This window comes from Carassius auratus, chromosome 29, assembly GCF_003368295.1.
Source record: "Carassius auratus strain Wakin chromosome 29, ASM336829v1, whole genome shotgun sequence".
Lineage (NCBI taxonomy): Eukaryota > Metazoa > Chordata > Actinopteri > Cypriniformes > Cyprinidae > Carassius > Carassius auratus.
The window spans coordinates 13,581,931-13,608,938 of NC_039271.1; the positions used below are offsets into that span (position 1 = coordinate 13,581,931).

Consider the following 27,008-nt stretch of genomic DNA (forward strand, 5'->3'; position numbering starts at 1 on the left):
CATGGGCTCTGAAGCACTTTGGAGCACACTCAAAAGCAATATGAAGTGGAGAGTGTGATGCTGACATAACATACGGATCCCAGGCTGAATTTATGGAGGGAGAGGCCCTTCTAGTGCTTTTCATTATTCCTTTTAAACATCAAAATACCATAAAGGAAGCCAAGTAGTTCCTCTTTTTGCTAGAAGCAAAATGTGCAAATATTAAGAAAAGTGGCGTGTTGAGAGAGAGACTGAGCGAGAGAGTGAAGATAATTGGAAACATAAAAGAGCAGCATAGTAACACAAATAAAGTAAACTAACCACACAATAGGGGTAAGCCTTCAGTTTCCTCTCAGTTTTAAACAGAAAAATTGCATAAGAACATAACTACTCAATTCCTTCTCTTCAAAGATTACATGGCACGTTAAAGCCATTTCCACCTCTTTATTTATTGAGACCTCTTGGATTACTCCTTTAATATTAATGTGAAGGAAGCCAAGCAGCAGCAAAGAGAGCTCTGGATTGTCTCTTCGTACTGTACCTTGGTTTAAAAATTACTTTCAACATTAAACTAAGTCATAGATAACATCATACCGCATCTGATTCATAAATATGTGTTCCATAAAAACACTCTGCCAGTGTGAAATACAAATGAGAGAGTAAAAACTCCATTAAATGATTAGGTGAATGGATTCTGTGATGGCGATCTAAAATGATCTGTTCCACAGTTTGCATGGAGACCCAGCCTGATGCAGCCCAGTCTATGACTCACTCATTGAGGCTTGTAAACACACATTTTTTCCCTTTTGGTACATGCTCAGTACATGCAAGGATAATTCTGAGGGTATGGAAAAGCATGACCCATGTGACACACAAAATGAATCCATTCTTTAATTAGATGTGTGTCAGAGTCTGTCAACAGTCCACAGAGGTGGCTAGACAGCGCTTGTCTGACAGTTTAACAGTGGTAAAGAGACTATGGGACTGTCTCACCCACAAAACATTACATCTGCCCACCTCTGGGGCCCCACAGTGCGACTCTCACACACTGTAATTTTCCTATGGGATATCTTTTCATGGGTGGGCCACTGGTCTCTCTTGCTTTCTAACATGCTCCTCTTTTTTGTCTTGTCTCGCCTTGGAATTTTTTGTGTGTGGGATCATAGGCCACTAATGTCCTCCCCATGAGATAAGCCTATGCAGTATTCTAAAATTAATGGAGATAAATAAACAGTGACTTTGTGTACAAGATATGCATTTTTTTTTTTTTTTTTTTACATATTTATTAACTTTCAGCCATGGTTATTTTCATTGTTAGTGATGTTCAATAAGGGGATCATTCAGAATTGAATGTCTCTTAACACCCAATTCAGTTTCAGAATTTGAACTCAAGTAGTTAAAACCCTGGCAACCCCATATTAACATTCTTAATAGTACAGAATACCTTAGCAACAGTGTAGCAATGCCCCGGCAACCACCCACAACATTTTAACAATGAGACCAGAATAGCTTCAAAATTATTCTTTTTTTTTTTTTAATTCTCAAAGCACAGAGACTAGTAAATGCATCTGCCTTGCCTAAGGGCCAAAAATGCTATTATCCCAGCTGGGATTCAAACCAACAACCATCTGATCCCTTGAGTAATGCCCCCATGTTACTAAAGATGATCATTTCCATTATAGGGCTCTTAGCATGCCAATCAAACTACAAGTGCTGCTGTGGATGACTGAGATTCATCCCTTATTTCAAACTAAGCTGAACAAAACACACCACTTTATCTCTCTGCATGAGAACAAAGAAACACACACAGAGATATAAGGGCTCATGGCAGACAGCAGCTCATGAAAGAGAGCCAGGTGTCAGTGAAATCTTCCGTTAAACTAGAGCTGAGAACAACTGCTGGCCCTTGGTAATGGTGATAAATGGTGATTTTGTTTTTTTTAAATACTTAAGGGACAGAACATTTTTCCTCTCATAGACTGGTCAATGACAGACATTGAAAGCTGGACGAGGAAACTCTGCATATCTTGAGCTGTAACTTCACCCCTGGCTCACTCCAGCTTCTCTGATTGAGCTCGGTCGGAGGGCCAGAGAGTCAATACTGCCCCCTCCTGCCTGCCTGGACGAAACTAGAATCACAACAAGTACAGACAAGCCCTGAGTGGGCATGTGTGTTTTCTGAGCAATGCATACCCATGGTGGGTAATAAAACAAGAATAAGTATAGCGTGCCTGTCATCTGGAATTGAGCCTGGCCATTTTTGTTAATAAGTAATCACCTTCATTTTTGAGCTGACATGTAAAAATGTTAAATGGTATCTTTAATACACACTAAAGTTTTAAACAAACAAAGCCCCCTCAAAAGGACTTAACTGAAAGAAATGACTCAATGCAAAGTACATAAAAATAACTCCAGCCAATGCATCAAGCAGGTGTAACGGAGAAAGCTTCACTCTCAATGTTTTGTCAACAAGCACCCTGAGAAGATCTTACGCAAACATATGAAGGATGGCAAATCTGTACCCTGGAGCAAAAGTGTACAGCCCTAATTAAACATTATATTCTACTCACTGCTTTCGTTTTGAGATTTGTTTATAAGAATAAAGGCATTGCTGTTGATCAGGCTTCGGAAAGGCAGGGTGGCAATATTGCTGCTAGACTTCAAAGGTGTATCTGCGTGACAAACAAAAAACAGGCCAAGTGATTTTTTTGGGGGGGGTTCTGCAAGGAATATCACAAGTTCCAGATTTAATCTACCACCTCAACAAATCTCTAATGTCTTGATGAAAGCCATGTGTGTTTTTAGATTTAGAGGCCTTAACCCTTTCTGCTCCTCACAAACTTACTTTGTGTTGAAGTGAGACACTGGAAGATTTCAGCAGAACTACAAAAACAAAATCGAGCAGTCAGTGATTTTCATGTTGAACTATAAGTTGCCACTTTGTTGAAGAGACACATTGGTTCATAGATGGAAACACAATCTTGACTTTCTTCCCGGAACGCTACAATGAGTAAAACACTGTACTGTCATTAAATAAAAACACCTCCCTTTTCTGTGTAGGGACCAAGAGAGACCGTCCCTGTGCTACTGTTTCATTATGACAGAATGCTGGAGTCTCTCCTCCCGCCCAGTGCAGATCTGTAATGCAGGGTGTTATTGTTCCAGCTGAGGCTAATCAAAGTGCCTCAAAAGGACAGCAGAAGGGTTGTGGAGAGCTGGGACTTGGTCTATGGACCAGTGCACACAGGGTCAGACACACGGAGTTACTTTTAACGAGTACAATCCATTCTCATTCAGATGTTTCAATACAGCTTTCTATACAATGGAAGATTTGGCTCAAGAGATGTTTGGTTAAACTCTGGTTGGGGAATCCAGCTGACAGAGTAAAGGAAAACTGAAAATCCTGCTTTTCTGTTCAGATCTTTACACCTTACTCACCAGTTGTGGAACTTATGATGTGCTTGTGAGGCAATGAGTGATACTGCGGTTTAGGAGAAGGTGTAAACACCCTTACTAACAAACTAGCCATGACACGCATCATGGCAAGAAACTGATATATTAATAAACTTCAAAACACGTGGCTTGCGTGCACTACAGCAGCCTCAGCTAAAGATTTCGTGAGCATCAAGCTTGGCTTGTAACATGATCTTCTATTGTTCAACCCAGCAGCCCAAGTGCTGTTAAGTGCTAGTGTGGAATGGTTTACCACAAGACCTTAGGATAGATGCTTTTGCTCTCTAACTTTCTCTCCCGACTTCATTCTCCCATTTCCATTAACTGCCATGTTCCAAGCAAAACCTCAAATTAATTTATTTTGCTCAGATTGACAACACTGTAATATGTTAAGTAAATAATAATGGCAACAATATGTACAACAAAATACTAACGACAACAATAGTACTGTTATCTTTTTATTCCTATAATCCTACAGGTGACATTACAGGCATGTTTGTGTCCAATGTTGTTGCAGTGAGGGGACCCAGCAGATTTGAGAGCTTTGTGAATATCGGTACCTGTTTTCATCATGATCTTTTTATGGACAGTTTTTGCATCCTAGCATAAGGCCTTTGTAAAAAATGACTGTGATTTTAACGGTAAAGAACTGTGAAAATGCTACAGTACAAACCTGTTTACTGGTTAACAGTAATTTCTTGTAAACTTTACAGGGAAAAACCGTAAACTTACGGTCCCAGAATTCTCTGCGTTGCATTTCAAATTTTGTTTTTTCTTTGAAATAACTATGTTTCTTCTTAATTTTTTCCTCATCTGTTATGTTTATTAGGCTTCTATGTTACATAAAATGTTGTTAAATTAATGTTTATTGCATATTTCAGTTTAATGAGTCTCACCATGATGGTGTTTAGTGCTTGTGTGAATGACACCGTGCACCTTCTATGTATCTTATTATTTAAAAGCTGCTTGTGATGGGCTTTGTTTCACCACGTGACTCTCTCATCACCACCTGCTTTTGGTGGTTACCAGTGTAATACAAAGGTACAAAACAGATTTCAGTGCTTCAATAAGCTTGTATATTAATATTATATCAGTTAAATTATGGTATTAAACTGTTAATATAAAGTAAAACTGTTAAACCTACAACAGTGTAACTATTTTTTACGATATAAAACCGTTAAACCAAAAAACGGTCTTACCGTATTTTTTTACGGTATAATTCTGGCAACCACAGCTGCCGGTTTTTTACCTTATATTTTACGGAATATTTTTAACAGTGCCCCAGTTGCTATTGCCGTTAAATCATCCTAAATCATCCCACAGTGGTCGGGTGATCCAGGTCGAGTATGTAGATCCAACAAACATCATCAAGTCATCAAGTTCCTTTCTTCTAGAATTACTTGTTAAAATGAAGATGGTTGGAAAGGTTGGTTTAAAATTACTTTGAAAATTAAGGGATTTGGTCAAGAGCATTACCTTCTACTTTACTAAAGATGGCTGATTCATTGTAAAGAAGCACAGGACACCTATCTAACACCCTGCTTTCCACCAAATCCACCAAATTTTGTCAAGCTCCTTTCTTCTAGCATTACCTTCTACCTTAGAGAAGATTAAAAATTAGGTTTGTCTTGGCGATGTTGTGGAAAAAACATGAAAAGCATCCTATTGACACAGATGCATGAATGAAGCTGGGTCACTAATGTCTAGTTAATGGACAGTGGCGTCCATCCCCTTATCACAATTTAAATACCAAAATTAGGCAACAGGATGTCTCAATAAGCTATGAGGTTAGCTTGACTCGACTGCAGGGATTCAAGATGATGAGAGGTGATTTGCATCCTACATCAGGTTAAACTGGAGTTTAAGTTTGCAAGTAGATCATCTGTTCAACTGAACCAAAATGCTCTTCATTCCCTTCATCTTTTTCCCCATTCAAACATTCCAAAATTCTCATCCAGTGGAACTAACTGCAGGATTTTCAATCCAATAAATTACAGATGATGAACGACAGAATAGCTCCAGCTGGGTTGCCTGGGCTTCACAGTCACTCATAATGGCTGCATTCATAATAGATGGCAGAGAGCATGTGGACGCAGAGTGGTGAAAACAGCCACTGGCCATATGTTGGTAATGACCAAGTTAAAGGCAGGGAGAACATGGTCTTTTCACTGATGCATGCGCTCTTCCTCCTCTTCTCTTCCAAACAGCCCCTAAATGGTGCATGAGACTACCCATAAAACAGAACCTCACCTAAGTTAGCAGATGGCACTGACAGGAAAATTTAAACGGATGCACTTACTCCATCTTGTCCTTTGTCTTGCAGGCAGCTGCCCAAACATGGAGCACGAAGAAATGCATGCTATGCTATGGTTGAGTTATGTTTTTTGTGATGCTAAATGACAGCACCCCAATATGATGTCATTACTAGGGCTGGGTATCGATTCAGATGTTCCAGATCGATTTGATTTCGATTCACAAGCTCTCAAATCGATTCGATTTCGATTCTCGATTCGGTTTCGATTTTCTATTAGAGCTGTAATCGGGCCTTAAAAGTTAAGCCCAACAGATTTCGGCCCGAGCCCGACAAGTACATTTTAATTGACAGCTTTTTTAAAAACCCGAACCCATTTACAACCCGACATTATTCAAATATACGCACGCGCACAGCTCTTTTGCCAGGAATGAATCATTTATATATGGTTTAACATAATTTATACATGACCAACGTAATAGGCCACTTGGAATTTTGAACAAAGAAATAAAATAAGTCCTCTGTAACATCGTAACATCTCAGCACTATAAATAGCCCTAGGTATAGGCTCATTTAACATATAAATAGGCCAACGCACCAATAAAAACAAATCTTTCTTAATTTAATTAAGATAATTTCTAAATTAAGATGGGTATTTGGCAATAACGAATTAATTAAGATAAAGGCTCTGACGGATTTGCTTCGCCATTGCAGCTGACATAATACAATAATAATGCCAACATTAGCTTATATAGCCTACTCTGTCTACATTATGCATTTAAGACTCAAATAATATTTAGTTATTATTTGAAAAAAATTTACTCATCAAGATTAGGTAAGGCCTACGTGATTTTGTGGAGGAAAATGATTAAATCCACTGTAGATGTCTTCAGCGCGCTCCTGCGCTCACTGATGGTGCGTCATTATTCACTCATTATTCTCATTATAAACAAGGTCAAAACTTTTCCAAACCTCAGACTTTGCTTTAGTTGCTGGTGCTACCAAAACGTAATCGTCAGAAGCAAGCCTCCGTTTCAACTACTCGGCATACATTTTCGCATCTTTCTCGTGCTAATCGAAACATTACATGACCGCTCATTTACCGCACAAGCCCGAGCCCGGCCCGATTGGTTCGATTGACAATGGGCTTCTTCACACTGCCTGAACATGTGCAATTGTGCTTTTGAAGACTACTGACCACGCGCACCTGTCCGCACGGTCGTCTGCTCAGAGCCTCAGTAGCTACACACTCTCCGATGGCGATGTTTACATCAAGCCTGCATAGCGGTGCATAGCGGACTCGCGGACGCAGAAAGTACAAGAGGCATTAAGATGCAGTCTGTAAGACGCGAATGGGAGCATGACCTGACGCGCAGCATTGCAGAAAATGTGCGTTCACAAATGTAGCCTATGTTGATCCAAATATGGAAAGCACTTTCGAATTTAATAATATGAGGTTCTCTCCAGAGATGTTTTGCCACATTTCTTCAATTAAGCATGATTGCTGCGTAGTATATGGTGTTTCCCTTTGCTTTAACTTCTTCAAGTCAGTTGCAAAATTTGTGTGTGTGTGTGTGTGTGTGTGTGTGTTCAGCATATGGTGGGCCGCATTTGAATTCATGATGGGCCGCGGGGTTGAGAACCACTGCTTTAAACTGAATGAATGAATGACAGGTTCGCTGGTAACATCGCACAAGGCACATAAGAGGGTGACATCTAGTGGAGAAGATTTGTAATTAAATTAACGTTAATCTTACGTTCAATGTCTGCGGAAATAAATATGGAAAAAATCGATTCATGGCCTTTGAGAATCGATTTTGAATCGACCACATTTAAAAAAACGATTAATCGAAAAATTTATTTTTTTACCCAGCCCTAGTCATTACATATGCTACTTTTTCCTGGTAGAAACCACATCTACTTCTTCACCCTTATCAATGGGCGAAGGCCAAACAAAGGAAAACAAAACAGGATTACAGGAAAATTTACCACCAATCTATCCCCAAAGACTCATGCCTTTCTGATCAAAACCAGATTTTTAAAATCACACCTAACATCAGAATATTATTACTTGGCTTGATTGAAGGACATAGGCCTTAAAGAAATGAAGTGAACCACTGTCGATGTTATCGCTGCAATAACACGCACATTTATTCCAATAACTATTTAGTGACACTAACGGGTTGACAAGCAGGTTGAGGTTCCATGATAGAGAAATCCAGGCAGCAGGCTCGGTTTCTGTTTACAAGTTGGCTCAAGAAGTTTAAATCCCCTGTCAAACAAAGTGTTCTTTTTTTCTGTCTTTTAATGCTAGTTTTGCAGAAAATTAATTATAGTATCCAACTCGACAGGGTACGACGAGGGCATTCTTCACTGCACCACTTTCCATAACAACGCTCAGGGCTCTAGAGAATACTCTGGGCTGGAGGAGTTTTCATTTGGAAGGAAAAAAGCTGGAGCTCTTCCAAAGACAATATTTGTCAGAGAAGCCTCAATTCAGACCTAACAGTGTTTATTAAATTGGGAGCTGCTGTACTGCTTTTTTCATTCTCTGATCTGTATGTACTTTGAATCCGCTTCAGACTGAATTTGAGATTGGTTCCTTTTTCCCTTGCTCTGCAGTCTCTTTCAAGTCTGTCGTAAACAACTGATCAAAGGCGCTGCGTTTTAATCAGACACAACAGATGTGAAGTCAGATGACCGTGGGAGTGTTACGTACTGGTTTTGATTCAGTCATCTGACGACTACTGATATCGAATCAATGGGTGATATGGGGCATGGCACTTCAGAGGAAAAGTTCAGAGAGATGTTTACAGGAACATTAGCCTAGCTTATTTTATCTCCAAATAAAATGTAATAGGTTCTGGCATGAACTTAAACAGACCTCTTAATCTCCCCATGCTGGATCTTCAGCTGCCTAACAAACAATGAAGAACAAGTTTTATTGTTCTGTTGACAAATGCTTTAATTAAAATGGGTGCAGAAGGAGGGTTAAAACTGCACTAAAAAACTGTTCCAAGACTGTCGGCCTCCACAGCCGAACACTTTTCCCCCACGGGGTAGGAATCAAATCTACTCTGCAAACAGGAACCTTCAGCTCACAGCTCAGAGGGTCAGAATAGATTCAAAGTCATCCGATTGGGTGAAAAGCAACCATGGAAACATTTGAATAACCACAGGGACTGCTCAGATACTTGAGCAGGCTGTTAGCACTGTGTTTAAACATTTAATGCCCCCTCTACACAGAGACCTAAGAGTCTCTTTCCAAGAGTTGGAGCACATCCAAGCGAAGACTTTCTGATTCGCAGCACCTGCAGAGCTCAGCTGGGGGGAGGAACAGACACGGCTGCATGTTCAAAACTATATCTAGGTCAACTATACTGCAGCAACCACACTTCCCCAAACAAACACGATCGTTCAGGAAACACCCCTTCTCATACAAAAACATGAGGCCTACTGTTCGCCATGTACTTTGTGTCTGCAGCATGTTAGGCCACAAGTGTGCATGGGTGTGTCTCGCTCCAAGCCGCTATGTTTACTCTTTATGGTTCACGTGTCTGTTGTGTATGTGCGCAGCATGCGGGATAAGCGTAAGGTTTTATTTACATCCTTTTTATGAGATCAGGCAACGTGCAGTGTTGTCTTCCGGATTTTAGCCAAGCATTAGTATGTTCTAAGGAAGACTGGCATGTGTACGAAGAAGTCATCTTATGTTTATCTGGGGAGAGGTTACAAGGTCATTACACACATGAGGTGTCACGCTTTTACTCTAACCACAAGTCCAGAGTGTCTAAAAAAAAGCCTTGCAGTAAGCGGAAGAACGCGAACCAGCTTGCATTAAAAAAAGTGCTTCCTTGTGCATGATCCAAATTAGTTTTAATTCTCAGATTAGTAAACCTAGAAGAACTAATGTGCTTTTAAAGGGGTAGTTCAATCTAAAATATAAAATCTGTCGTCATAACTGCACCCTTGTGTTGTTCTAAACTTTCTTTCATCTGTGGAGCACAAAATCTGAAATTTTGAATGTCATATTGATGGTCAATATAGGGGACCCCATTATCTGTCATTGTATAGACTAAAATGCAGTTACTTCCCAAAATATTAATGCAAACCTGTTTGAAATGGTGTGAAGATGAGTAAATGGAGACAGAATTTTGTTTTCTGTCTGCTCTTAGGTATAGCAGAAATAATTTAATTCTCATGCAGAACATTCAAGTTTCACTTAAGCATTTCATTGGCCCCTGAGCAGCAAACACAAACCAGACAGAGCTGAGTGAGGTGAAACAGGAACTTCAATTTGACCTATTTCACTGAGTTCATTTCCTGTTTTGCCCACTCGTGGAGAGACGCGTGAAACGAGACACCAAAACACTGTTAATGAATGTGACCACAGAGAGCGGATGCCACAGCCTTGTATAATAAATGCCAATAATAAGACTTGGTTTAAAACAATAGACGCCTTAATACAGCCAGGTTCAATGTACGTAAATCCAGTGTTTTTCTTTGAAGATCAAAACAGTGTAAATAGCAGACTCCTATACGTTCCTGTTTAAAGCTTAGTCAGTGTCCACACGCTAAATGACCTGAGGTGTTACCCTGGCAGAAAATAAGCATCACCTTTAATCTCATCACCTGTATGGCTGCATTTCCACTGCATGTCTTAATGCACAGATCCAATCTTTTGACCATATCTGATTTTTTGGCCCATCTGTTTACATTAAATTTAGACACGACTGGTATCCGATATCTGTTATATCAGAAATTATTTATATAATTCACGTCAAGTGGCCATTTTATCTATTATTTGCCAGCATGGACAAAGGCCGTCATGGATGTTTTGCATTTTAAAAAAAACTTAACGGATAAATGACGGTAATTTTCATTTGGTATGCTATTTTATATAGCTCGAGGTAGAATTCTTTAGTGAAATAAAGTAGCACCAAGATGATATTACATGAATTCAAATGAAATGACGAGAGGGAGAGAGAGAGAGAGAGAGAGAGAGAGTTATCCCCTAAAAGTTATCACCTCATTGCTGAGAAATATATTGTAGCTTTTAGCAGTGAAGCTGTTGTATTTATAAAATTCACAAGGCAGAGGTTGAAAACCGGGTACTGAATGTGCATTTTTTTTAGTTTCCATTTCAATAAAATGCGAGCACATACAGCACACCAGTTTTAAAACAACACATCTTTATGGACAAATGTGTCGCCTTGCATTGGGAGTTCTGCGGGGAATCGAATATGTGTGTTAAGACCGTATGTCGGATGTCCAGATATCGGATCTGATTTAAAACCACATTTGGATATGGCTCAGATGGGATGCGAAAAAATCAGATCTTGTGTGGATTTTTGTGTTTACACGCATGCATCAAATTCCGACCTGTGTCAGATGTGGTAAATAAAAATCCGTTTTTTTTCTGCTAGTGTAAACGCAGCCAATAATATCTGTCACTGCCCCACCTACTGCCGCAATAGTGGGGTGTAATGTTCTGTGCAATGTTAATAGATAATGAATAGGAGGCTAAAAAAAGGTTGTTCGAGGACATTAATTTTTCAGAAACAGGTTCTGCATTTATTTTCAATGTATATTTCATCCCAGGGTGTTTTAGGCAGCACTTTGAGAGCTCTCTGTCTGCACAGAGCAGCTTAGTGAGTTGCAGGAATATTCAGAGGATAGGAACTTTGTGTTTCCTGCACCTCTTGCTCAAAGCCAATTCAGTCCAGCGTGGCCAATTCAATTGAAAACCCAGACAGAATCTGTTCCAAGCAGGCCAAGAGCCATTCTATGAGAAGGCTGAATAATTAGACCGATTAAAGAGCTCTGATTCTGCGTAGGCACTGTGGTGAGATTCCTCTGGTGGGGGAGGGGTGTTTTCAAGTTAAGGGATTCCTTTGGTAACTATGACTAAGTCTGTCCTACTTCACCGGCCAGTAAGGGCCCATTATACATGCCCAGTGAAATGTGTTAAGCAGATAGCAGAGATTTAGATGTCAGAAGAATTCCAATTATAGTTCTGTCTTTTTTATTTATAGTGCGAAAAACGAGTGTGCAGAATAACTGCTGTGAAATTCAAGCGGTTTTTCAATATTTTGCTCATATTCTGCTCATGTGGCAAAACTCAATGGCCATACTAACTGCAGCTAGTGCTAAATAACGTTTCTTCATGTACAAAAAAAAAAAAAAAATGAAGCATTACAGTACAAAGTACTTTAAAGAACTCAAAGAGTTTAAAGATATGTTTGAAACACTAAAATGTATTGCTTTAGGTAATTTTACTATTACACAGACTAATTAGACTAAAAACATGACAAAAATATATACAGTGGGGCACACAGACTGAGACAAATAATAAAAATGCTTCTGTGGTATTTAGCGATTTCCCAATGATTAAAATAATTTAATTAAAGGCACAGGTTGTAGGACCTGCCACGAGAGGGCGAACTACCAAATCAATAACAATCACGTGGTTTGATGATGCTAAGGAGGAGCGTGGAATGATGGGATTTGTTGTCTTCAACCCAACTGCTGACGGCCATCAATCAGACGGAAAGATAAATCATGGATTTCATTCAACGATTTGCTTGAGTAGATTACATACAAAAAGGCAATGCAAAGACGCGATCAGACTATGGATCAGACGCGTCCTTGTGCGGGTCTAGAGATGCGATGCCCCGCGTTTGACGTGTATTACCCATATTACTAATCTTGTTGATCGTTATAATAGCATATGTTTTCTGTAAAGATACAAATCAAAACAACTCATCTGTCGAGTAAAACACAAGCGAGATCGGCATCTCTTTTTCTAGTTGAAGTTTGTCGCGAAGCTACTTCCGCATTTGTCTACGACACTGTTGTCATGTGGTTTCTACGTCAATAAAGGCGGTAACAAAGGGTAAATAATGTCATTGACAGGCGACTGCACTGCCCCGTGTCACTGAATGGGAATTTTCTCATGATTTACAAGTAGTTGAAAACATTAGAGATATTGTTAGTAATCAGCTGGACAAAATATATAACACTAGCCTAGTGGTTTTTGGATATTTTACTGCGTATATCTTACAAAAATACTTATCTGAATTTCAGAATATCAGAAAAACCTACAACTTTTTATTTAATTAATTTTGGTTTAAATGAAAAATAACTATGGTCCGAGGCTTTTGCTCCCTATTGTATTTTTAAATGTTAGATAGATTTTTTTTTTTCCTTCTTTGAATAAGGTATGGGTTGTGACATCTATAGGTGTATTCGCCACAGCTGTATATGTTAACATTTGTCTACAGGTAAAAGGTCAGATATGGCAGGCCCACTAAAAGACAAAGACACTCCACTGGCACACAGATGTCTGACAGCAAGAAACACCCACACAGTTTCCCACAAGAAAAACATACTACACCCCTTCAATCCAGATGGCACCTCCCTTCCCAGAAGAGGTGAGGCACCATTCTCACCCTGGATATGGTTGCAGCAAATCTATAGCAATTCTACTGAGCACTTTTCATATAATATCTTCATCCATCACAGACTATTAGTGCAAAATAAGTGTAATTACAATTATGTAAGCCAACTCTCCCTTACGCATCCCAACAACAGTAACTGGTGTCATTTGCAAAATGAATTGTTACCTGGATTTAAGCCAAATAAAAAGATCTCAGTATATCAAATCAGCACACAAAGTTGAGAGACTGAATCAAACTGTGGACGGGTTTTAGTGAATCATACCAGATGGTCCTATGTAACATAAGCGCTCCCTTGTGGCAATCACAAAACTCACAAAAGTGATGAGCTTGGTCCATTTTCATTTCATCAGATCTGCACTTTTGGATTCACTTTCTCTTCATTAAAAGGCACACACAATTTGTTTCACTGATATTAAACAGAAGCCGTTTCTATGGAAAACGGCCTCCATTAATTGGACGCCTGTCAGGATTTGTGAGTTTCTGTGCTAACGCCATGAGGTTCAAGTCATGGTTTGGAGAGGGTACCTGTTAGTTGTAATTACCCTTAAAACACACAGCTGGATTTAAATGGCAGTAAAACAGCAGCAACAGGTGTGAAGGCTGTTGAGGTCTGCTTCCAAGTCAGTCACACAAAACACACCCGGCCATAAAGTCACTACCTCACACCAAGGTGCACACGCACACCGCTAAGATTGCAACATAGTTACAGTACAATCACGATCCCAGAAGCTGGCAACAAAGCAATTCCTTTAGACTGTAGACTAAACAAATAGACTACTAGACAAATACCAGTCTCAAAAGACACCCTGGATGTGACTGGGCTCCTTCAGTGGAAACTGAACCCAGCGGGAAGGCCTGACAGAGCTGGAAATGAGCAAAGGAGAGCGGGTGTTTGTACAAGTGTTTGAACCTGGCCAGCCGCCGGACATTTTTCTGAATGAAAGAGGCGACTTTTAAAAATCACACCTCCCTCCACAGGCCTCCGATGCACAGCTTGCTGAAACCACGAAATGTTCCAATTCGCCTGATGCTTCACCCTGTAGGAATCCCTCCAAAAAACACACTGCACAGGTGCATTTGCTCTGAAGTTCACAAATAAATGATTTCACTCTTGATCGCTACAAAGTCTGAAGACTATTAGCATTCCAGAGTGGTGGAAATATTCATGGGTTTTCTGCATCTTTACATGATAAATTATCCAAGACAAGAACAATCTAGTGCAAGTGCATAAATCAGCCTAAATTACTTTTTCACAACTACAAAAACCGTATGTAAACGATTGACGATTCAGTCAGTGGCGCCAATGATATTTTGCCTTTTTTAAAAGTATACTTCATCCAAAACTTTTCACAGAGAAGCCATAGAAAACCCATTCTGTAACTAACACTCTAAAAAAATAAAGGTTCTTTTTTGGGATTGATGATTCCAAAAATGGTTCCTCTATCGCATCACTGGAAAAAAAAAACTTTTGGAAACTCTATTTTAAAGAGTAATTATAAAGAATTTTATTTAAATATATATATATATATATATATTAGTGCTGTCAATCGATTAAAAAAAATTAACTAATTAATCGCACAATTTTTAAAAATTAATCGTGATTAATCGCAATTAAAAGACTGAAACTTTTTGGATATGTAAATGTAAAATGTAAATAATTAATGTAAACTCAAGACAAAGAAACTATTTAAATTCAAAATATTATTGTTTATTGGAATTTTTGTTTAACTTGTAACACAGATTTTCTCATGTAAACAACATACCTGCAATAAACCATCAATATCCTCCAAATTAACTGTTTTGGCTTGAAAGCCATATTTATTACAGAAATAAAAACACAGGCATGTAAGTACCATTTGAATTTCAAAACAATCAATGCCAATAAAAAACAAAAATGATTTCCATGTTGAATTCTAAGTGGACTGCAAAAAAATTCCAAAGTATAGTCATTGCCAGTGCTTTAAGTGGGCCAGTACACACCGGTACTCAGTACCGCCACTTCCAAATATAGCTCTTGAGCGTACCGCCACCTCTCCGTGCGCCCAGAACGTGCTTGTAGCGTACCGGTACGCTCATTTGGACATCTGTTTTAATAGAGGTTTTAATCTTTTACCTGCACTGCCGATTTTCAGAGCGCCCTTCACAATGCAAGCTTCCTAATTCATCCCACCCAGAGCAGAAACTACATTACCCATTCACCCTTAAGTTATACAAGTGAATAGCGCATGTGTCGCTTTTCCCACTGTTAAGTGTCAACAACTCAACGTGGCCGGAGAAGGTGTGTGAAACTCGTTGTGAGTTATACTAAAGCAAAATCTTGAGTATTTATTGTCTGATAAACATTAAAAACTGTCTGCGGAGGTTGAGTCGTTCTGCAGCCCCCGCTGGCTGCTCATTGGCTGCAGCATCTTTTTTCTAAGTTCTAAAAAAATACCGTAGACGGCAAGGCACAAATTTAGATATTCATTTATCTAATTAATCTATAGCCTATGCACAAAGACAATATGATCTTTTTGTCCCCTTTTTGTTTTAAAGCTTGATGAAGAGAGAGAGCGCAAGTTGCTGCAGCTGAGGAGGACAGTGATGCACGCGTACAGGAGTGATTGACAGTTCGCGGCACTGTGTACAAAAAATACTAGAGCCCGACCGATATGGATTTTTGGGGGCCGATGCCGATGCCGATATTAACTTGAAAAGAGCCGATTTATAAGCCGATATTTTGATTTTGAAAATAAACTGGATATTAGACCCATTTCCTATATACTGCACTTACACAACATTCAATAGCAAAATATCTGCCTGTTCTATGTATGTGGGCTGTATAAACCATTTTCCAGAAGAGATTATGTAAAAAAAAAAAGCCTTAGATTATAGTCTCAATGACTAAACAATTGCACATCAAAAGTATATATTTTTTAATGGTCAAAAAAACACTTTTACTTTCTTCCAGTTGATGCTGGTTTTAACAGTCTGTGTGTGTTCTGTAAATAAATTATAATACTAAAGTTAAAGTATTTGCAGAAGTAGTCCCACACTTTGCTGCTACAGCATTCACCTTTTTCAGGTATCTGTAGGCCAGAAAGAGACAGAGAAAGAATAAGCATGTGTATTAATAATATCACCATGTATCATTACTCGTGTCATCATTAGAATTAGAATTATAATAAACAGGGATCTCCTACATAGGCAAAAATGAGAAATATATTTTTTTTTTATTTGTCAACCAATAGGTATTACCTATTACCTACTTCTATTTAACAATATTACAACATTTTCCTGTTATGTCTTTAAAGCTGCTTTGAAACAATCTGTAAAAAATAAAAATAAATTAAAAAAAGCGCTTGTTCAGCTCACATTTATTTACATGTCCCCTCTGGTTAATCATTTCTGACCCACCTACTCGAAGTTGAATGGTTAACGTTAGTGTCATGAACACACCGCTGTCAATTTTGAGAAGAACCACCTTCAATCAAGTTAATAGCAAGCATTTAAGGGGCCTGCTAAAAAGGAAGCTATATTAGCGTTAGAATAACATAAGGCTGTAAATATCGAATATTTTAGTAATCGGGTCTATGATAGGCTTTTGTACATTCTGCTGAACAACAGCCTTTAACTGGACTTTTATTTTGACGGGTTGGCGTACATTTACAGTTCTGTGTATGTGATGTGGCGCTGTTTTTACTTAAATCAAACGGTCAAATGCTCATGAAGTGACTGTCAGAGCAGTTCTGGGGATGTTGTTCATGTGTTCACGTGATTATTTAGTGAGACAGCGGACGCTGAATTCACCGCGAGCTTAATGCGCGCTTACGTGTGTTTAATGAATGAAGAGGCGCTTCTGCGCCATTCATTAACAGAGACGCGCAGAACATGCAGGATTCATATTTAAAAATACTATTCCGGCTTAATACTTACAGATATTCGTCCATATCGTGATTTGATGTAAGTGCAATGACCTATTTTTAATGAATTCATTCAATAACATAACAGCTGTTGTTTTTTCGAGGCACGCTGTACATAACTTCTAGTCATTGCCCCCCTGCCACAGTTACCCGGTCATTATGTGGGAAACACTGCAGATATATTTAGAATAAGTTAAACGATAACGTTATAGTTTGACATCTTATTAACGTTCGCACTCTTCCACTGATAAACATGGTATTAGCTTCGTGGCTAATCTAATATAGCAATGCATTAGTGGCTGTAAGTGATGTTACAGAATATTTATAAGTGATAATGATAGGACCGTTAGCTAGAACTACCACATCATTGTATATACAGTGTATGAACTAAATCATTTCACATGAAGAACGACAGACTCGCCGTCAAAACAGAAAAAAAATCTCCGTGGCTGGCTTGGCTTAATGCTTTCTTCCCTAGTGAATTTCTGGCGCTGTTGTCAACTCTGGAGCTGCAGAGCTCCCTCTGGTGGGTAAACTATGCAACACTCATAACATGAGTAAAGCATGAGACTCCGTTTCTCATGTTCCATCGGCCATTATAAACGCCGATGCCGATTTAAATGCAATAAGCTCATATCGGCCGATAATATCGGCCGGCCGATATATCGGTCGGGCTCTAAAAAATACTCCGCTACACAATTATTTCATTATTTTCGTTTAAGCTTATTAACGTTAGCGTTACAGAAAGGTCTGATTTACGCACTGTTACAGTCGTTGTTTTTTTTTGTTTTTTAAACAATGACATTTGAGTTCATGATTTTAATGTTGCTGTTTCTTGTGGCAGACTAAATGAAGAGTAATGTTTCTTGTGGCAGACTGAAGAGTAATCCGGCAGAGTTTTATACTGAAACTTTCCGTCTAAAAGTCCTTCCTTGGTCTTATCCATATTTCTTTGCACGTTGAACACACATAGGCCACAACTGGAAATAAAAAAAACTGCAACCGCGTTAATTGCGTTATTTTTTTTTAACGCGTTAAATATTTCAAATTAATCGAATGCGTTAACGCGCTAATTTTGACAGCACTAATATATATATATATATATATATATATATATATATATATATATATATACATATATATATTTAAATAAAATTCTTTATAATTACTCTTTAAAATAGAGTTTCCAAAAGTTTTTTTTTTTTTCCAGTGATGCGATAGAGGAACCATTTTGACAGTGATGCCACTGAAGAATTGTTTGGGGTTCTGGGAAGAACCTTTTCAGTGTTCTTTATATGTTAACTTTTATTTATTTATTTGTTTGTTTGAATAACTTTTTGTGCAGAACAACATAACTCTGCTTTTGGGTGAACTGTTTTCTTTTTATTTTCATATCTAGGGTTACAAACAATTTCCTACATCTGTTTTCACAGCTACAGACTATTTTTCCAGAATGAGATAATGACTGTACGTGTAAAACAAATGAGGTTGGATGCTTCTGAGCTATTCCACCATATTTATCAATGATATTTTAAAGAAATGAATGTAACCTGATAGCTCCCTGGTTTAAGTCACAAACACTCACCACCTGCTGAGGCTGGGGAGAGGGGCGGCTGGAACCTCGGTGCAAATCAATCAGCAGGCTAGTTCAGACGAGGACACTGGCAAACGCTCCTCAGGAGCTTGCGTGTCGAGAGGCCTGGCGTGAACTGTGGAACCAAAGCTCCCTGCCAGCCCTCTCCATAACTAAAGTTGATTTAGACTGAGTGCCTAGAACGGAATTAGGTTTCATCCTCTGTCATGCATTTTCATAGTGATGTTTTCAGTCCTGCGGCCCTCTTTGATTCGGCCAAAAAAAGCCTGGGCTTTTTTTCCTGAATCTATGTAACGCAAGATGAAAAGCACAGCAGGATGAAATGCAGTCCTCTCGATTTCAGTTTTTCCTTCCAAACACTAAGAAAAACAAATCTAATGTTCCTTAAACTGACCTTGGTGTTATTTAGTACGGTAGATGTTCTCCTTCACATTTCCAATTTGTTATTCCTTAGCGAGCCACTCAAGATTATAAATGGACAGTCGAAAGGCATGTTTTTTTTTTTTTCACTGTTACATCATGATTTATATACTAAATAAATAGTATCCTGCTTCCAAGTGTGAAATCTTGTCCCAATGAGCCTTTCAGAGATATTTACGGTGAGTGCAAAATATTATGAATTGTGTTAAATAAAAGAAATGCAATAAAAACAAGGCTTTAAACTCCCTACAGTCTAATAAACGTCTGATGCCAACATGCTATGTTCGGACGGAACTGGGAGCTAGAATACACATACATAATATAGTTTAATTTGAAAGGTGTGTATTGATATTTGGGCCAATGTCAAATACAAGAGTCCAAGATAAAGAAACGCAAATGTTTAAAATCCTAGTTTAAAACAGTGACATGCTTAAGCAATGTAATTTGTATATATGTTGGTTCCATATGGTTATGAATAGCTTGTAAGCAAAATGTTAATGACAATTTTTTCACAATTTAATGACTGTGGTGTAACCATCAAGTAAAAAGTAACATCTTAATTATTTTCCAATTTTTTTATGTTTTCAAGGTAAAATATTTAAAAAAGATATGTACAAATTAAAAAAAATAAATCAATTGGAGTGGTTGTACCATATGACATTTTGCAACCTGAACTAACCTTGCCATGTCATAAAAAGGCCTGGATATAGTGCTCAATTTATGTCAATGATAAAATGACGTGTGCTCTTGTACAATAATTGAACCAGGGAGAAAATAATCTGTCAGGAGATACTTTAATAGCGACAAAGTGTTTAACTAGCCTGCCCTCCACAAGTAAAAGAAATCTCAGAACGCCAATAAATGACCATTATCTGAAAATGTATATGTTTGACTTAACAGTCAAAATGTCCTTCACAGTTCCACAAAAATTGCTTACCATTGTAAGCCTGCACTCTTGCTCTCAGGAGACAATCCACAGTAAAAGCAGAAAAATGGACCCAGTCACCAAACAGATCCAAAAATCCAAGATGGTCCATGATTAAACTTTAAAAAATAATAAATATAGAGAAAATCATCTTCTTCCAAAGGCCTGAGGCAATGTCTGGGATTCAAAATTTAAATCTTAAAATAAATAGTAAGTTTTTGCATTTTGAAAAATTCCAAAACAAAGAACTGTTATGACATTTTAAAACTAAAATGTCATAACAAAAATTAAAAACCACAATAACAGTGGTCAGTGTGTACAGTCGGTCAGCTGTTCTTGCTTCCAAACTCAAGATCCTCTCCTCCAAGCTCATCTCAAATCACACAAAAGAACAGGATCATCAAGATTTTTCAAAGACCAAAAGGCATACAGACCTTCAAATCACCTGCTAGCCCAAGATGAAATTATAGCCTGAGTGTTACATTCAATTACCCAAAGTATTTCTCATCTTTAATGATCCAAGTCTTTGTTCCAAAACCTAGCATTTTCTTAAATCAAATCAAAGCAAAGAGGTAGGCAGGGGTTAAATTAAAAAGCAGCTCTTGTTCAAGCTCCCCCCATTATCAGCCCTTCACCCGCACTTGAATCTTTTTGCCACGCGCTCGCGGTTCTTCCCTGCCAACTTTTTTTTTTTTTTTTTTTTTATGAGTTCCTCCTCCTCTCTTTCTCTTCACCTCAAACCTGTCAAATCCTATAAGCGAAAACATATTGAATGCACACTATTTTCTTTCTTTCTCTTTTTTTCCTGTTTTTCACAGGACTGATGGATTTTCAATCTACAAAACATTTGTCTGCATGGCATCACCCATGGGTTTTAACTGCATTATTTCACCAGATACTGTAGGAGGAGAAACACTTTCATTACCTTCATAATTCACTGTGGAAAATGTTCCACAGATGTCTCCTTTTCTCTTTAGTTTAGCTGGTTAATACTACAGGAGGAAAAAAGCCATCTTTACTTGGCATGTATTTAATGGCATGTATTTAATTGATTGATTGAGATTACAAAACACAGCGGTGGATAAGATTCCTAGATGCGGACCTCGATAGAATTGCAGTGCATGGTCATCAAATAATACATTTCACATTTCCTTCTCAAGTGGTTAAGCAGATCAAACTCAACTAACATTAATTAACTTTGAGCAGTAAGAGTACCGCATCACATAGAGTACATTACTGTCTAAAAGTTTGGGAAAAATTTTCTATTCATTGGAGAATCAAAAGGACTTTCACAAAAATATGTTTCCAACAATAAGAAAAATTTCTTGAGCCCCAAATCATCATCATCAGAATAATTTCTGAAGCGTCATGTGACCGTGACGACTGGAGGAATCGCTGCTGAAAATTCAGCTTTGGCATTGCAGGAATAAATTACATTTTTACATATTTAAATAAAATAAAAATAATATTTTTTTTCACAATTTTACTGTTTCACTGTATTCTTGATCACATAAATGCAGACTTGGTGAGCAAAAATATCACATTTAAAAATATTTTTTAAAAATTAACCAACCCCAACACTTTGAACAGTATAATGTATATATTATAATATTCTATTACTACTAAATTGAAACTTTTATACTAAATCCCTTGATATTTGTTCTAAAACTATTAAAAACTTACATTTTTAATAGAATTAGATGACTGATTGTTAATAATCTATATGCTATAATTTCTTTAATTTAATTTACATCAATATTCATATCTTGTATTAGACATTACAGACATTAAGGCTACGTTCACACTGATTTCTTGATTAATTTGATGATTTGATGAATTCACATGATTTTTTGATAAAATGCGATTTCTTTGCAAGGCCGTTCACATTTCCAATTAAATGCGATCTTTTGTGATCTCCTGTGTGAATGTGAAATGACCCAGAAGTGACCCGCATGCGCAGAAGAGTCCTCAACGGTGAACGACGTCACTCGTTGTTTGCGGAAGTAGCTAACGTTAAACATGGATTTCAACAAGTGTAGTCAACAGTGGAGCTCTTTTTGCAATATTAAAGTTATTTTCCCAACGGAGCCAGCACAATTACAATCTTCTCGTTTTAAGAAGAAAATTAAAAAGGAGGAGGAGAGCAAGGTTTTTGGCCATGGCGTTTTGTGGAGCAGTGTTAGCAACGCCGGTACAGAGAAACGTGTGGGTGCTGAGTCGCAGCCAGGAGTGGTGGGAATGATACTGATGTGAGTTGCTCTTCTCGTTCCCGCCTACTTCAACGCAGAATTATTACGTTTGTAGCGTATCAATGACGTACGGGTCGGATATATGTGGCCTGGCCATTCAGACGGAGGTCGCATTTCAAAAGATTGGATATGTATCGGATTCAGGACCACATACCCAAGTGGCCTGGGTCACATTTGAAAAGATCGGATCGGTGTCATTCAGACGGTCATGAAAAGATCAGATACAGGTCGCATAGGGGCAAAAAAAATCGGAATTGGGTCGTTTCAGCCTGCAGTGTGAACGTAGTCTAAGTAGCAGCTGTTGCACTGCAACTTGCCAGTTGACAACTTTCTACCGATCTCAGTGCAAACGCTTACAAAGGGGTGTGTCATAGTGTTGGGCGATATGATAATTTTTTATATAGTCATATCGCCAACCTGTGAGATCACCGATAACCGATATTATCGTGCATGAGTGGGTGAGGCAAGAGAAAGACTCTCTATAAGTTATCATACGCTATTTCATAACTATTGGTGTTTTAAACTGTGCGAGCGAGAGCATATGGAAGCACCAATAATCAAAATAATATACTTTCAAACATACTGATAAACTAACTTGTTAAATAAAAATATTTAGTTCATATTCAGTATATATATATATATATATATATATATATATATATATATATATATATATATATATATATATATATTCGGTAGTTTATAGTCAATGGTGAAAATCATAGATTTAAGACCAAAAATTTAACACTAAATATTGGACATAAACGAATATGTTAAATATAAAAGTATTTTAAACAGGCAAGTTCATATATTTGGAGTAAAGTTTAATTAAACGGATACATTAATCATACAATGCTCCATTAGATTATTAAAGTAAGCTTATCTGCATATCTTTATACTAACACTGATGAAGAATAAGCATCAATATTTTTTGTGAATGTGCTGTAAAGAAAACGAAATGATGGCGATGCAGTTTTTGGCATGCCCATTCATACAGCGGTATGAAATGTCCTGAAATATCTCTCTTTTAGCACTTTTGACATAATTTGTAAATATAGGTTTATCACCTTGCAGTTCAATTGTGATGTGGGCTTAGTTTTATCGTCTGTTTTTAAAACATTTCAAATGAGGATGAGAAGCCGATTCCACATTTATGCGTGTGAAGTGGGGTGCTGAGGTGAAATAGTGGGGCAATTTGAAAATAACAGCTGAATAATATAGGCCAATTAATAATAATTGAATACATTAATAGAAGATGCTAATCTTACATTTAAAAGGTAACAAGTGACTAATGCCGCATTTCCACTGAAATTACCAGGAACTTTTTCCCCGCCAGACCTGTTGCTTTCTGCGTTTCCACCGCGGTGTAACGTACCGGGAAGATTAGGCAAATAGACTTTTGATGTAGGTCTGTGCACGTTTCTCAATACTATAGTATGCTGATTTTGGACGTGGACCCTCAGTAGTGCAGACTTTGTGCATTCGGGAGTATGATGTCCGCAACGATGCAAATCCGGTAAATCTGCAAACAGCAGCGTACTTGATAACATCAGTCAGCTGACCATGGCTACTGCAATTTTCCTCTCTGTATATTTACAATAAAACAAATTATGATATCAAATACCACTGCCTCCTTTCGTTTTCATTTAAACATAATAACAGCTGCAGAAATGTACTTAGTTCAGGAATGTGTATATATACAGCCATTACAATGAAATGAAATATTATATAAATTTGCCTTTTCTTTTCATTTTAACATATAGATCAATTGAATACAGACCAAATATAACCTGTTAGATTTACCCAAAATGAATTATTATGTTTAACCACTAAAGAGACATCAGAGCCAGCGGCACACATCAGAAGGTCTAGCCGAGTTGAGAGTGCTCTCGGTGGATACATGAGGACGAAACACATTTTTAAATAGGCGCAGTCTTTATAAATCAACCAAAAATTTGAGTTTTAAACAACAACATTCTCACCTGAAATACTTTAAGTTAAATTTCATGACGCAATAACAGTAATATTTTGAAAATGATCCGAACAAATGGTGGTTGAACTCAACCAATGCTGTGAAAACTCAACCAATCAGCATGTTTAGCGTCCAAGTCCCGCCCCCCGAAAGTTCCGGCACCTTGAAAAAGTACTACCTCGCCAGCAGGGACTTTCTGAGGGGCATTTTTTTACCTGGAACTTTATTTAGTTCCTGGTTCCTGCGATGGAATCACACCGAGTAACAGGCCAAAGTCCTTTGTTCCTGGGTAAAGTTCCTGCGGTGGAAACGCGGCATAATGGAGCAGATAGTGTGCTGCTTGAAATGAGATTTGGTCATAGTGCATTACTTTTACCCTCGAAGTGTGTGTGTGTGTGTGTGTGTGTGTATACACACACACACAATATAAATACAGAAATAATGCTAAAATTACAGACATATTGGATGAGTAAAAAAATAATAATTTTAACAAATAAAATGACGTACACTCAAATATATGAAGTCTACAGTAATATCAGTCTGAAAAAAATTTATTAAATGGAGCTGGTCACTTCAAGATTTTTTGTGACCAACAGAGAGGAGGAAAAAAAATCAACTGAGTACACTTTTACCATGTTTTGTTTAATATTAATGTATTTTTGTCTTGTGCACAGACAACGGAGAACTGAAAATGCATTGTCAGTGTCACTCTCAATAGAGGTGGTGGATGCATCTAGTCATCTGACATCTTCAGACCACACGACCTCATTTATGTGCATGCTTTTAACTACAGAATGCACCTATTCAGAGAGACTTACTGGACCTCTTCACCTCTACACAGGTGGGCTGGGTAAGGAGAAACATTTCACCTCTTTAAAAGTGGAGAGGGGCAAATTTTATCAGCAAATCTGAGATCCAGTGACAAGCAGTGAAGTGAGGCGACTTGGGTCCTGGCAAAGCACTCCACACAGGCCCGATGCTCCCTGAGGCTTCGCTCTCCATGTGTGGTCCCTCTCTGTTTCTTTGAGGGCCTGTGTGCCTCCATGCACACGAACAATATGACAACACCGACGGCCCCAGATGAGCCAAGACAAGAAAAACCATCAATCTAGGGCTGTGAACTCGACTGTGAGAGCTTGATTTTCCCTGCCCTCCACTCCTTATCTAAAAGCAGCCCACAAACACACACATACACACAGGATCTTCTTTTTTTCCACACTCAGTCTGGTAACATTGCTTAATGGAGCCAATGGTAGGATCCATCCCCTTCTTTGACGTCCTCCATATGCTTTGATTTCACTGCTCTGCAAGAAAGGAAAATGATTCACGCTGCTGGCGTGCGCAGCGGAGCTGCAGCTGGAAGCTGCACCTGCAACTCCCAAATCTGGGAAAACAAGCTCCCGGGAACAGGCGGAGAGAAACAGGCCGGGCTTCACAAACACACATACATATATGCAGAATACCTCATCACCATCCAAGGACTAACTGATCATTTTGAACACAGATGAGCAGTTTGAACTCTGTGGTTTCTAGAAAATCCATTGATAGATTCATTAAACCAGCCAAGTTGCAACAAACACAGGGGGGCATCATCAACATTGTGATTCAAGCCAATAAAAAGCAGCTTTTTTCAACAATAAAGGCTTTAATTACCAAAAACAGTAACATTCCAGCTTTCATGATGACTTGTTGGACTGCTTATTAACTAAACTGGTATGTCAAAGCAGGACTAGATCAAAAGGCCATACTATTAGAGATCGTTACGGTCTTATTTTGCCCTGACCATCCTCTTAACACCGTCCTGTGCGACTGTTGCCCCCAAAAGTGAATTTTCCACAGTCACAAACACATGTACAAGTCAGACATTCCACACGGTACCCCTGCACGAACATGCACAAGTCTTCATTGTTGGCAAAACTTCACCAGTTGAAATTAAGTGTACAAGTGCACCTTACTTTCCACAGTCAATTGACCTTAAAACATTTGAGTATATTTAAAGTACATAAAAAGGGATTATTGGTTGCAATGCGACTAAAGTCAAAGGGTTTAGAAGTATAATACATTATAAACAGTGATTCTATCTACACTGGATGATGCACATTAGGTGCAAATGTGACATTTTTTTCTATATTGTTGTTATAATGTATTTCAGAGTGTGAGCTATATTTAGTGAAAATCTGTATTATCTGAATGCACAGTGATGTTACAGTGAGGGTTAAAATACACTTAAATCAGTGATATTTGCATGCCAAACTAAACTAACAAGGACACTGACACACACACGATCTCTCACGCAAACTTGTGTAGCCCCTCTATTCACACGCAAACAGCTGGGTGAGGAATGTGGGGAAAACATGCTCGCAGTTCTGTTTTGAATAGTGCTAACTTTGCTGGTCACCCCCTGCCACTTTGCAGCATTCAGAGGCACCCTTGGTACTTCACAGACAGACTGTAATGTGGGATTATGGAGTGCTGCTGGATGTTTGAATTGCTATGAACTTTGTCCTATAGTCAAAAAGATTTCTTACCTTACGATGGTGCATATGGTTCCACATCATGCATACTGGACCTGTTTAAAAAAATACAAAAAGATATGTATCCGTGGGTACACATTACAATAAAAGACTGTTGGACCTTTATCTCACAGTGACATCAGTTATCTTGATTCAGAAACAAGGATGGTGACAGGGATAGTGATGTATCACCATCAGGTAAGTCCTGACTGGGCCACCCATGTTTTTAACTCAATACATCTGACAGCATCGGTTGCAGTAACAACTTGAGAAGTTTTTGAGAGATACTT

General features: G+C 38.3%; 1 long non-coding RNA gene across 2 annotated transcripts in view; it reads right to left on the reverse strand.

The window, feature by feature from the left end:
- LOC113048133 (uncharacterized) overlaps positions 1-27,008 on the reverse strand; it is a 56,961-nt gene that overhangs the window by 28,482 nt on the left and 1,471 nt on the right. For both annotated transcript variants that reach the window (XR_003276404.1, XR_003276405.1), the window contains exon 2: positions 26,734-26,774. This is a non-coding gene — a long non-coding RNA (uncharacterized LOC113048133). The remainder of the gene's footprint in view (positions 1-26,733; positions 26,775-27,008) is intronic.